Source organism: Mus caroli, unplaced genomic scaffold, assembly GCF_978045245.1.
Source record: "Mus caroli unplaced genomic scaffold, Mus_caroli_1 scaffold_6, whole genome shotgun sequence".
In the NCBI taxonomy this organism is placed as follows: domain Eukaryota; kingdom Metazoa; phylum Chordata; class Mammalia; order Rodentia; family Muridae; genus Mus; species Mus caroli.
In genome coordinates, this window is record NW_028227261.1 from 148513444 (window position 1) to 148526017 (window position 12574).

Below are 12574 nucleotides of genomic sequence, written 5' to 3' on the forward strand. Positions count from 1 at the left end.
TGCTTCCGGCTCTTATATAAGGAGCTTATTCCTCATAAAGGGTTTTGAACTCTTCCTGATAGCTGGCCATGTGAAGAAGCCTTACATCTCAGTGCACATAATTGGTCCAATGCACAGAACATCTATGTAAGAGTCCTAAAGAATCAACAAGTATATCTTGGGAGTAAGAGCTGTATGGGATTCCAGGTACTGGGAGATTGAAGAGTTCGACCAGCATTTAAAGCCAGAGACTCCATAAGCATTCCCAGTAAGAGCAATGTGGATGAACCCCAAACAGAGCTGTCACTGTGCTTCTAGGAAAGAATACAAAGATGGGGTCCCAGCTATGTTTTGGGAAGGTAGATTGATCATCTAGGTCACTGACATAAAACTGACATTGTATTCTGTGTTTAGCAGAAATAAACCTATTCTAACTATAAGCCTGGGAACTGGAGTCAAAATGCTTGCAAAGCATAAAGAGATGAGTTTGGACCCCAGAACTAGTGAGGTTGAAACAGGAGAATGCCTGATATTCGCCTATCAGCTAGCCTAGCCTAACTAGAAAACTCTAGGTCAACCAATGAGAAACCCCATCTCATAAGCAAACAAACAAACAGACAACAACAACAAAATCATGAGGTGGTTGGTTCCTGAGAAAGAATAACACCCAAGATTATCTTCTGGTCTGTACATACATGTGTGTGCAGATGGGCGCATGTACACATGTACACATGTACTCTGCACATACATACACAGAACATTTTTCTTATTATTTAAATCCCAAGAGCAATCCTGGGACCCATAATCCATTCTACATAGTGAGGATATACAAGTGCCCTCAGCTGTTTTTTGTTTTGTTTTTGCTTTTGTTCTTGTTTTGCAAGTAAAATTAAAACTAGCTGTTCATGTCCTTGCATATTATTTATCTCAGTGTCTACCTAAAAGTTGGTGTCACTTTTCTTATATTCAAAACTATCCAGATATATTGTGCCCACCTTTATTGTGGTGTGCAGTTCCTTCAATTTTACTATTACTGATAGTAATAGTAAAAATGTTCACAGAAATTTCTAGACATAAGTAAGTCACTAATTTTGGATTGTTTTTTTGGGTACGAGATGAAATCTCATACTGTCTGCTTCATCCTATTCTGCCATATCCAACACATGACTTGCCCTGGGTCCAGTGTGTCCACACTGCACATGCCACGTAACTACTAGTCCTTTTTGCCATGTTGGCTACCAGGCTGACTATGAGATACGGCAAAGCACATGCGCCAGTCACCTTTCCACAGTAGTGACTAGGCACAATCACTATGTCTGCAGCATTTACTTCACCTCTCATTTCATCCCAGCCGGGACAGCAGGGGATTGGTGTGAGGATCCACGTGGCAGCTACTGCATATCCAGGGAACCACAGGAATCAGGAAACGAAGTTATTATGTAACTTATTATGGAACCAGCTCTGGCAAGATGCCACTTTTGTGTGGTTCTCTAAAAATGTCTCTATCAAATGCTACTAAATGGCGCATGCTCACACCTGCCAGTGGCTCTGCTGGCAGCATCATTCACACGTCTTTTTAAGCTCCCAGATCCTCATGATCCTCAACTCCTTGACCCCCTGACCTCTGCCTCAGCATTTGGTATAGATAGAATTGTAGTGTAGGACCCCAGAAATAAATGAACCATCTTCAACAGTGGTTGAAGGAGGCATGAAGGAGATGTTCCCAAAGACAGCATTTGATATCTTAAGGTAGCTTTTCTTGCCTACTGAACTCCCAGCAGAAAGCTGGGATGAGGTGCACAGACTTCCACTTCCTGGGAAAAGGCTCTGGGGGATTCTGGTAGATGCTCTGGCAAGAAACAGAACAACAAAACAACAACAACAAGAAGAAGAAAATCAGATAGCAGCAGAAAAGATATGCTGCCTGGTCATAAAAATGCCCTGCAGTGGGAAGCCAGTGAATGTGCTAAGAGCTGGGGAGAAGCTGGGATTCTGGGGAGAAGCTGGGATCCTGAGAATGTGATTTAGAACTCTAGCTACATAGGGAACCACCATCTAAGGTAAGGCGGAGTATGAAGAAATACCCCCACCTACTACTGTAAGCTCCACTGGCAAATAAGCCAAAGACAGAGTAGCCCCTGGGTCAGTGTGGTCAGGCCCAAGGCACATGACAGTCACAAACACATGATCTACATTCCCTATAATCTCACAGAACTGCAGCAGCTTAGACAGCAGGACAGAGTCCAGAGGAGCCAGTCCCTGCCTGATTGCTGCCTCTCTGCAAGGCAGGTGCAGGCAGTGAACCACAGAGGGCTGGAGAAATTGACCGCCATCTCCACCCATAGATCTTTAAGGAAATGCTTGCTTGTCTTGAGAGCACAGAATCTGGGAGGACACTTGATAATAAGCTTGGTAACAGCTGGAACTGCTCTGGTATGATCTGATGTGGACAAGTTGCCAGGGACTATGTATAAACGGACTTTGTAAACTGTCTTTATACGGATGGCAGGGGCTATGCTTGACGTGAAGTCCCAGGGACCTGATACAAGGCATTTTTACCATCAGAATGAGGGGTTTGAGTTTTGCTACTACTCTGGAAGCACATTTGTGTCTTTGGCTGCAATACTATGTAGGTCAGTGTATACAATGATGACCTGTATACACTATGTTGCCCTGGGCAATATAGAAGGCCAGAAATGGGGACAGAGCACTATGAGCTATTCAGATGGCCTCCACGGGGGAAGAGCACAGGTTAAGTCAGCCTCCAGGCAGAAGTCAGGGGCACAGATATGAGTAGAACTCATTCTAGCTGGGATAGAAAAGGGGGATAAATCACCAGCTAACGGAGGAGCTGTTAGCGTTGTGGAACCAGCTGAAGCCCCTGCTCTTCCCGCCCCTGTGGTTCTAGAGGTTCCTTAAGGACATGGAAATGAAGTCTGGGCCAGTAGAAATATGAAAGCTATTTCTCCAGGGTTTTCTGCCACTACTTAAGTTGGGTTACCTTGTCCTTTGAGCTAAGGGTATGACTGAGGTACTACACTATGGGAACTCTGGAAGACCAAAGGCCTTGTGTTCAGTTGTCCACCGAGGTATGAAGAGTGTTTGGCCTTTATTAAGACTGGAGATGACTGTATTTTAGTTCATGGGAGCCTTGCTCTCTTTCCTAGGCTGACTGTACACTTAGATGACTATGGTGGCCCCACAATCAAAATCACCAAGACTTCCTGGCCATACACAAAATATGTGTCTCTAGTGGCTAAATACATGCTGGGAGGGGCTATCTTCTGAGTGCTGGCAACCTTCCAAGTGACAGCCAGTGAGTTTACAATGTAAGTAAAGGCTGAGAGCCAGTGACAGAGGTCATCCACAGCACTACCCACGGACAATGCCAGCCTCCCAGATATCAGCGACCTAGGGAGCATGAAGAGATTGCTCAGACTATTTAACGATTAGAAGGAGCTGATAAAATAACACAGACAGCACGGCCCCTTACACTGCAGGAGTGGCCACTATACAAGTCAATGGAACTGGAGAATGATTGTGGGCTAAAAGGAACTGACAGAGGCAACTTCACTCATGTGTACCGTAGTGCCACCATCATGGACTCGATAGATCAACTGACTTGTCCTTGGTTAGATACCACCATGTGGCAGACCTGGAAAAGGCTCTTCTCTCCATTGGCGTGGTCTTGGAGAGTCGAGAAAAATTTGTCTTCACCTTGGGAAGGTGATTCATGGGAAGCTCTCAGGCTCACAGCTGCTGATTGCACATCTGCCAGAGAATCAGAAGTTAACACAGTATCCTCATTATAACAACACAATGTGATTGCCTTGGGCTGTTTTCAGAATCCAGAGTCCCAAGCTACCAAACCATGGTAGATGGTGAGGCTAAGCAAATACCTCAGACAAAAAGGATGGATGTTCATTGTGGGGCCACCCCAGGTGCGAAGTCTTTTGACATCTAGGAAAACAAACAGGAGTCTGTGACAGTGTTTCATGTGACCGGCCATAAACCTTTACTCAGCATAGGAGTATGAGGGAATGGTAAGGCCAGTGGGTTAGCCAGCATTCTGTAGATACAATGGCCAGGAGCAGAAGAGGCTGCTGTATGGCTGTACTGGCAACTAGGATATGCAGGGAGCAAGGCCATGGCAGAGATAAATGCTCAATGGAAAATGAGTCTTCTGAAGGAAGCGATGTGGAATACCATTCAGCAATGTTTTATGTTTTCCAGGCAATCCCCAAACAGTAGTGACTGCAATAAGCCGAGTTGGAAGATGGGCAAGAAGCACCCCCTAATACTTAACAAGTTGACTACGTCAGGTGCCTTCCTGTGTCTGACGATTGTGCTTGTACCTTTACAGTACTGATATGGTGACAGGTCTCTTGTTTGCTGATCCTATTGCCCAGGCTGACCAGAAGGCAACCACAGCATCTCCTCTAGCCTAAAGTGAACCATAATACTTTAGGATGCAGAGCCTGATTACTGGTCAAATGTTGTTCTTCTCTATAGTGTTGCTGTGGATGATGGGCTCAAGAACTGTTCCTGTAGGCAGTTCTAATAAGGTGCCTGGGGTATGTGGAATGAAGGGAATAAAGACTGTAAGGGGAAGATAAAGGTTTAGATATGGCTGCTACTAAATGTCTGTGGAACCATAAGTAAGCAATAAATGCAAGTGGTATATAGTTCTTTATATATAACCCATTATATGTTAATGGGTTATATAACTCATTCTGGAAAGAAGCCATTTTGCAGTGATTATGTATAAAATGTCCTTAGGAGCAAGGGCATATGATCTAGCCCTGCATAAATTATGTCACATCTTCCCTCAGCTGCACATATCACCTTTAATTACCTGGCTCCTTACTAACCTCCATCATTGGCACTCAAGATGGGCTTGCCAACACTGTCTCATCTCCCAGCTTCACAGGGAGATGGCAAGTAGTCTAAAGATAGTTCAGGATAGGGAAGCAGCTGTTCCCTAACTGCTCCTCCAGTCAATGGTGATTGCTCTATGCTATTATTAGCATCTTACTTACCCTCACTATGTCTAGTTTATAAAATAATTTATGTTATAGGCCTGTTTGGATAGAAAACGCATAGTATATAAAGAGGTTAGTGCTGCCCTAAATTTTAAAGCATTACAGTGTCCTGAAATGTATCCTATACATGAGGGGGAACTGCTGTGATCCCTCAGTTCTTAGCTCTAACCTCCATCCACCTCCTGGCAGCTATCTCTGTGCCTGGAGCAGATGGACAAGGTGCACTATAGGAGGCCATATGGCCATCTGCCTTTGACTTTGTTCTGCATCATCCTGAGTTTTCCCCCATGGCCCTCTGTGTTGAGTTGGAGAGTCCCAAGCCTTTCCTTCCCTCTCATGTAGGCAATGCATTGTCTAGCAGCTTCTTGAGAAAGAGACTATAAAGAGACATGCTTAAGGCTTTGCCTCTATAAAGATTTGAGTCTAGACATTAAATAAAATGAAGCCATGGAAGGAGGCAGGGAGTGAAGCAGGCTAGAAAGCCAACCTTGGCTGAAACTGGTGTTAAGATGTGAAAGGGGAATGTTACACCAGGTCTAGTTTTCCTTGAGATTATTCTTGCTTTCTCACTGTAATTTCTTTATAAAACCTCATGGGTCTGACAAAATGCTTTCTACAAAAATACATGCTATAAACAACATGGCAGATGGCATACACAGGCTGAAAGACAGAACACAGTGCTTAGCGTGTTCTCAAATAGAAGCAGCAAGCAAAAGCAAGGCAGCTATTTTAAAAGCATGTCTTAAATAAATTAAAAAAAAGAGCATGTCCCCTGCCCAGTCTTACTCTGAGATGGCTTTGAAGGCAGGGGCTTGTCTCCACATTTTTAAGGTGTGTGTGTGTGTGTGTGTGTGTGTGTGTGTGTGTGTGTGGTGTGTATTTTAACAGACCAGCTTTATAAAAATTAAAAGCTTGAGTAATGGACTATCACCTTTTTTTGAAATCAAGAGGGACTCTTCTTCCCCCCACCCCTCCTTCTCTCTGACCTTTCCTTGTTTCCTGGCAGCTACCTTATCTGTCAGCACACCTTAGTAATCATAAAACCATCAAGAGACTCATAGCAACTCTTGAATACACGAACACTAAAGGAAGGCACCACTTTAAGGTTTTCTTATGAGCTCGTGTATTGGTGAAACCTTTTCTGTAATTGTGGAGAAAGGTTGTCACTGATTACTTGGGGGAGATGCACTGGGGACATCCCATGCATAGGACTCAAACTGTGTTGATATTATCACATTGTATCATTTCCCCATTTATTAATTTCATGTGAGCCAATTCACATGCCTTAAACACATGATGTTCTGTGATTGTTTCCATTTGCCATAAAGAGAAGCTTCTTTGAGGATGTTTGGTAGCTGGGAGAGAGGAATTTATCCTCTGCCCTCTTAATGGTTGTCCAGTACAAAGTGGTCAGCATACGTACACAAGCAACAAAACCAGACTCAGCAAGTAGTATTTATTTATTTCTGCATACACACACATACACACATACAGAGAGAGAGAGAGAGAGAGAGAGAGAGAGAGAGAGAGAGAGAGAGAAAGAGAGAGAGAATCAATTTTGGAAGAGGCCTGGGAATTGGAAGGAGGATCCCTGGGTGAGCTTGGAGGGAGGAAAGGGAGGGAAAGTGATCTAATTCCATTTTAAGCACATGGTAATCAACTAAACAGATGAAAATCTGCCACCTATACCCTGCCATGACTGAATCTTTGCTCTGTGGCTCTCTATTCATTCTTGCATGTTTGTGTACATGTGTGTTCATGGTAGTCATGGATACATGTACACATGTGTGTGCATGCATGTGAAGGCCAGAGAACAACCTTAGGTATCAGTCCTCAGGCGTTGTCTTCTTTTCTTTTCTTTTCTTTTCTTTTCTTTTCTTTTCTTTTCTTTTCTTTTTTTTTTTTTTTTTTTTTTTGCCGGGGTGTCCTGGAGCTCCTCACATAGGCTAGGCTGTAGGCTGGCTGGTTGGTATGGTGTGGTCATTTGTGGGGTCTGGGCTAGAACACAGTAAGTACTTTACCAACTGAGTTATCCCAGGCCCCTCCCATGAACTCTTATATTACAGTATATGTGTCTGTAATGGGAGGGGCCAAGTTTTCTAGATCTTTGAATTGTTCACCACTTAAAAGATTTTATGGGATATTATATTCATATTTTTAATAATAGTATGAAAAATGCAGAAAACCAAATGTCTTACAACCATCTATCCAATCATCTTCATTGCTTAATATCAGGAACCTGGGGACTCTGCTGGGTAAGACAGTAATATTTTAGTAATATTTCAGCTGTATATAGCTAGTGAGATATAAGTGTTTTAAAACCTCAAGGAGGTTTTGGCCTTGTCAGCCTTAGCTCCCTTCTGCTTTCTGGAATGTGTTCACTAGCTGAGCAGATATTTTTATATCCTGAGATTTCACTTCTAGATTCCTTTTTGTGTAATAACAACAACAAAATGTTGACCTTCTGTCTTAGTTAGGGTTTTATTGCTGTGAAGAGACACCATGACCAAGGAAACTCTCAGAAAGGAAAACATTTAATTGTGGCTGGCTTATTGTTTCAGAGGTTTAGTCTATTATCATTATGGTGGGAAGCATGGCAGTATCTAGGCAAACATGGTGTTGGAGCAACAGAGAGTAGCATCTTGATCCACAGGCAACAAAAGGAGACTATGCCACTGGGTCTAACTTGAGCATGTATGAGACCTCAAGGCTCCCTTCCACAATGGCATACTCCCTCCAACAAGACCACATCTCCTAATAGCATCATTCCCTATTGGTCTATGGGAGCCAATTACATTCAAACTATTCCACAAGTTAAGGGACTTGCTTAAGGGGCTATCTTAGGCTTCTGTGAACATCTGAGTAAAATCCTAGCTAGATCAAACACACTTTCCGTTCACTTTTTGAAAAGAAAAAGAGAGATAGAAGAATTAAAGAGCATTGGGGGAACTCCTCCCTCTATAATATACTAATCTAAAATGTGTTGGGAGCATGGATGATATATCATAGTATTCCAGGGAACAAAACAATGTCATATGTCAAAGGATGTAGGAAGCTTCTAGAAACTAGAAAAAGCAAAGAAACCAATTCTCCTCTACAGTGTCGAAAAGAGACCCAGATCTGGGGGTGGGCGGTGGGGTGGGGAGCCATTGGCTCCATTTCAGAGTTCTGATTTTCAGATTGTACATTAATCCCCTTGTGTTGTCTTATGACACTGAAATGACCATAAGCTGCCCCAGCAAAGAAGGAACTAGTAGAGTACAAATGGCGCCTTTCTCCATCAATAGTGATGCTCTGGGTTCAGACCATGCCACTTGAACTCACTAGAGTGCTTCACATAAGCCCCCGTTTCTTCACACATTCTCAAGTGCTTAGGACATCTTTGAAAGGCCTCATTCTGTCTTGCTACATCACTGCAGTGCCTGCATCTACTATGTAGCTACCCATGACACTGCTGAGCTTATCTGATGGAGACATGACCAGTGGATGCCATGTTCTCTATAGCTGGCAGCCCCTGCTGCTCAGAGCAGGAGGAGGAACCAGTGAAACCAACTCCTGCTGCCGGAGATGCTCAGAAGCACAGTGGTGATGGCCAGTGGTCAGCGAATGGTTTCTGTTGAAATTTCTCAGGGCAGCCACACTGATGGGCATCAGATTTAGCCCCAAGCATAGGCAGAGGAATTCTAATTTGGATCATGTCTGGTTAAGAGTAACTACAACTAAAGATTAAGTAGATAAAGGAAGCAAGAAAGAGTATTTCGAAGGGTTTGTCTACACATTCTTTTCTGAAAGAATTGAGACAAATTAAGCAAGTTAAAAATGACCATATAAAACAGGATGAATGTAAGATTTTTTTCACTAATGCTTTTTAAATACTAGCAAAATCTGTGGTTGAAGTTAATGACTGGCATATAGTATGAACAACAGACAATAATTATCTCACTATCTCTGTATAGTTCCCAGGTGCTAAGGATGAGGGGATTCACATCCTGCTTGGCTTATCTCATATTAAAGAATGATTTAAAGGGCATACGTTATGTCCGATGCTGCTAGAAGGGTATACATTAAATGCATCTGTTAATAATGTGAATATATCAGAAAGCCAGGGGTGGTGGCTCACACCTGTAATTCCAGCTTTCCGGAAATTGAAGCAGGAGGATTGCCAAGAGTTTAAGGCCAACCCAAAAACGAAGTCCATAGTATCAGGTAAGCCAGGGCTACACAGTGAGATACTATTCGCCAAATTAGAATGAATGTGAGTCTAACCACCATATTAGTTTCTTTCCTATTATGGTGAGAAAGCACCATGCACAAAGCAACTTAAAGAAGGAGAAGTTTGTTTTGGCTTGAGGTTCCAGATGAGTAAGGATCCTTCATGGCATTGAGGCTTTTCAGCAGGCAAGGAGGCAGCCAGAACAGGAAGCTGAATGCTCACATCTTAACTGTAAGCATGAAAAAACAGAGAAGAGACTAGAAGAAGAGAGGCTTTTTCACCCCCCAGTGACATAGTTCCCCTAGCAGGGCTGGACTTCCTACACTTCCCCACACAGCATCCTCAACTGCAGATCACATGTTCAGATGCTCAAGACTGTGGGACACATTTCCCATTCAGACCACTACAACCCCTATTTTTAAAAAAATCTAAGTTTAAAGATTTATAACAGAATAAAATGGAAGAAGAATTAAAGTTCCCCAATTCAACACAGGCAGGAAGAAACAAAACACAGCAGTGATTATCGGGAAACCAAAAAAATCTGATGAGCAGGTGTGATAACCCAGTAGAACATGAGAATAATATTTTCTGTCTTTATGTCCTTTTATTCCCTAGACAGTTTCTCTGTTTAACCTTAGCTGTCCTGGAACTAGCTCTGCAGACTGTTAGAACCTAATGCGGAAACCCCCACTCAATTCCGGATTCAGCGTGCACCCAAAAAATCACGAAGGACCATCTTGTAATTACATGAGGTTATTTAATTACAGAGCTCTGGACCAACATGCATCCCACACAGGAGATAATGGATGTCGACCACAAGGCTCAAAAGCTTGGGGTTTTTATAAGGTAAGGGGCTTAGGGGTGTGGAATTCAGCATAGCGACACACTACTGGCTTATTCAAACATCAGCAGAAAAATTACATGTACGTGCAGGGCGTCAGAGTTCTGTGAGTTGTTGACTCAGTTTAGATAGCCCCGTTATGTCTTCACATTCCTCTTTATCTTATGGTCAAGCTGTTCCCAGGAATGTTTTAACTACGGGGCATATCCAGGTTTGTTTTTCCTTTTTCTCAGCCCCAGGCAACCTCTAGGCTCACAAACAACCAGCAATTTCTGAGTACTTTATATGTCTTACAGGTTTTGAAATTTCATCTTTCTTTCAAGACCAGGCTGGTCTTGACCAGTGTAGACCTGCCTGCCTCTGTCTCCCCAGTGCTGGGATTAAAGTCGTGTGCACTATCACCCTGATGAAAAGAATAACATTATTTTAAAAGAAACTCTACTGCAACATTAAGAACAAACTGCAGCTCTTTGCATAAATGCACACACACGCATATATACACACACACACACAAACTTTTGCATAATATCTATCTACTATCTAACTATCTATATAGATGTAGATATAGATATAGATAGTTACAAAATAGATAGATAGCACCAGAAGGACACTTGGGAAGTATATAAAGCAAAAGCTGACTTACGGAAATGCATGTCACATTATAGATGAGATCATACTTTTTGTTTAACGAGAATAATCTTCTTGTTGAATCAAATGATAATGACAACTGGTGTCTATCCATAAGACTTCCAAGTGAAGGAAGATGAAATATTGTAACTTGTTTAGGAGCCCACAGCCCTGATCTGGGACTGAGAACAAAGCAGAACAGCCCCCAGGCATGCCAGGGCAGGGCTGTTGTTAAGGCATTCCTAAGAACATCTTGGCCATAAAGATGAAAAGGTATTCAAGGACAAATGGGGCTACATTATCTAAGCTAACACCATCTGGCCGGAATCTCCCCTCAATCCGAAGACAGGCAGGGTCATCTTATCTAAGTCCACACCATCTGGCCGGAACCTCCCTTCTGTCTATTACCCCTTGGCACCGGGTACAAAGATAAGCCCCAAGCCCACCGGAACAAAGCTCTGATACCCCTTTTGCTGACATGTAATCTTTCTGTTAATGAATCAATCCCATGCCTTTGTCAAAATTCTTTGTATTCCTAACCCTTTGCTTCTTTAAAACCCCTAGCTCCCAAGCCTCAGCGTCGACTCCCCTGCCTCCTGTGTGAGGTACGTGTCGACCCAGAGCTCTGCCAATAAAGCCTCGTGCGTCTTGCAACAAGAGAGGATTCTTGTGTTCGTGGGTGCTTCCTGTCCCTGGACTAGAGTGGGGGTCCCTAGATTTGGGGTCCTACACAAGCAGTGTCTAGCTAATTTCTATGTGGCCTGATAAAGTATCCAGAAAATATCCAATAATGTTTAAGTATAAATTATTTCTACCAGTGAGAAAAACCTACACTGATTATTTACTGAAAGAATTGATGGAATCCTTAACAAAATTTGTTTCAAGTTTATAACTGTGCTATAAGAGAGGAAGACCATATAGGAACAATTCATCATAGGCAAACAGTCATGACAAATTCTGTGGATAGGGCTGGAGAGGTGGGTCAGTGGTTAAGAGAACTAGCTTCTCTTTCAGAGGACTGGGGTTCAATTTGCAGTACCTACATGGTAGCTAACAACCACTTATAAATCCAATCTCAGGGGACCTGATACCCTCTTCTGGCCACCATGAGCACAGCATGCATGTGGTACTCAGACAAAACATCTATACATATAAAACAAAAACATAGATTTTAAAAGAAATTATGTGAACCAGTGAAATTTTCATAGAAAGGATAAGTGGGTGTAGAAAATAATCAACTGTGACATGTCAAGGGAATTTATCAGGATGTGGGGAAAAATGGACAATAGAAAGCTCTAGACACATTGCAGCTGTTCCCCAATGAATGCACTGCAGCCACCACTAATACTTAGCAATTTTCCTGGGTTCAGTTTTCCAAGCTAGCACCTATGTCTAACTAATTGGCACTACAAACTAAGCAGAGGCAAGCAATGAGATGCTGAAACATCTTCACATAGTTGAACAGCAGTATTCGTAATAAGGATGGTATGCTAAATATGCATGACATCCAGTAAACAGCATCAATAAGTGCAGAAAAACTAACAAGAGAGCTAAGAGCATGCCTCAGTTCTGGTGGGTATTATCAAGAACTGTGGTATTTAAGATATGAGATCTGCTCAGGCAGGTTCAGCCTCTGCTCAAACATCCATTCTCTATTTTTTGCTCCCAATTTAAAATTTTAACCTTTTGGCTGATCTATACCCTCACCTCCTGTGTTCATAGGTCTACAGGATCTTCCAGTGCATTGTAAAAATGCCAGCAATGGGTCTCACAGTTTCTGGAAAATACATCTTCCTTTAAGCCTAGCAGGCTGTAGCAACCATAGCTTAATAACACAGCTTCAGAAAAATTCAAAGAGCAAGAACCATTAGG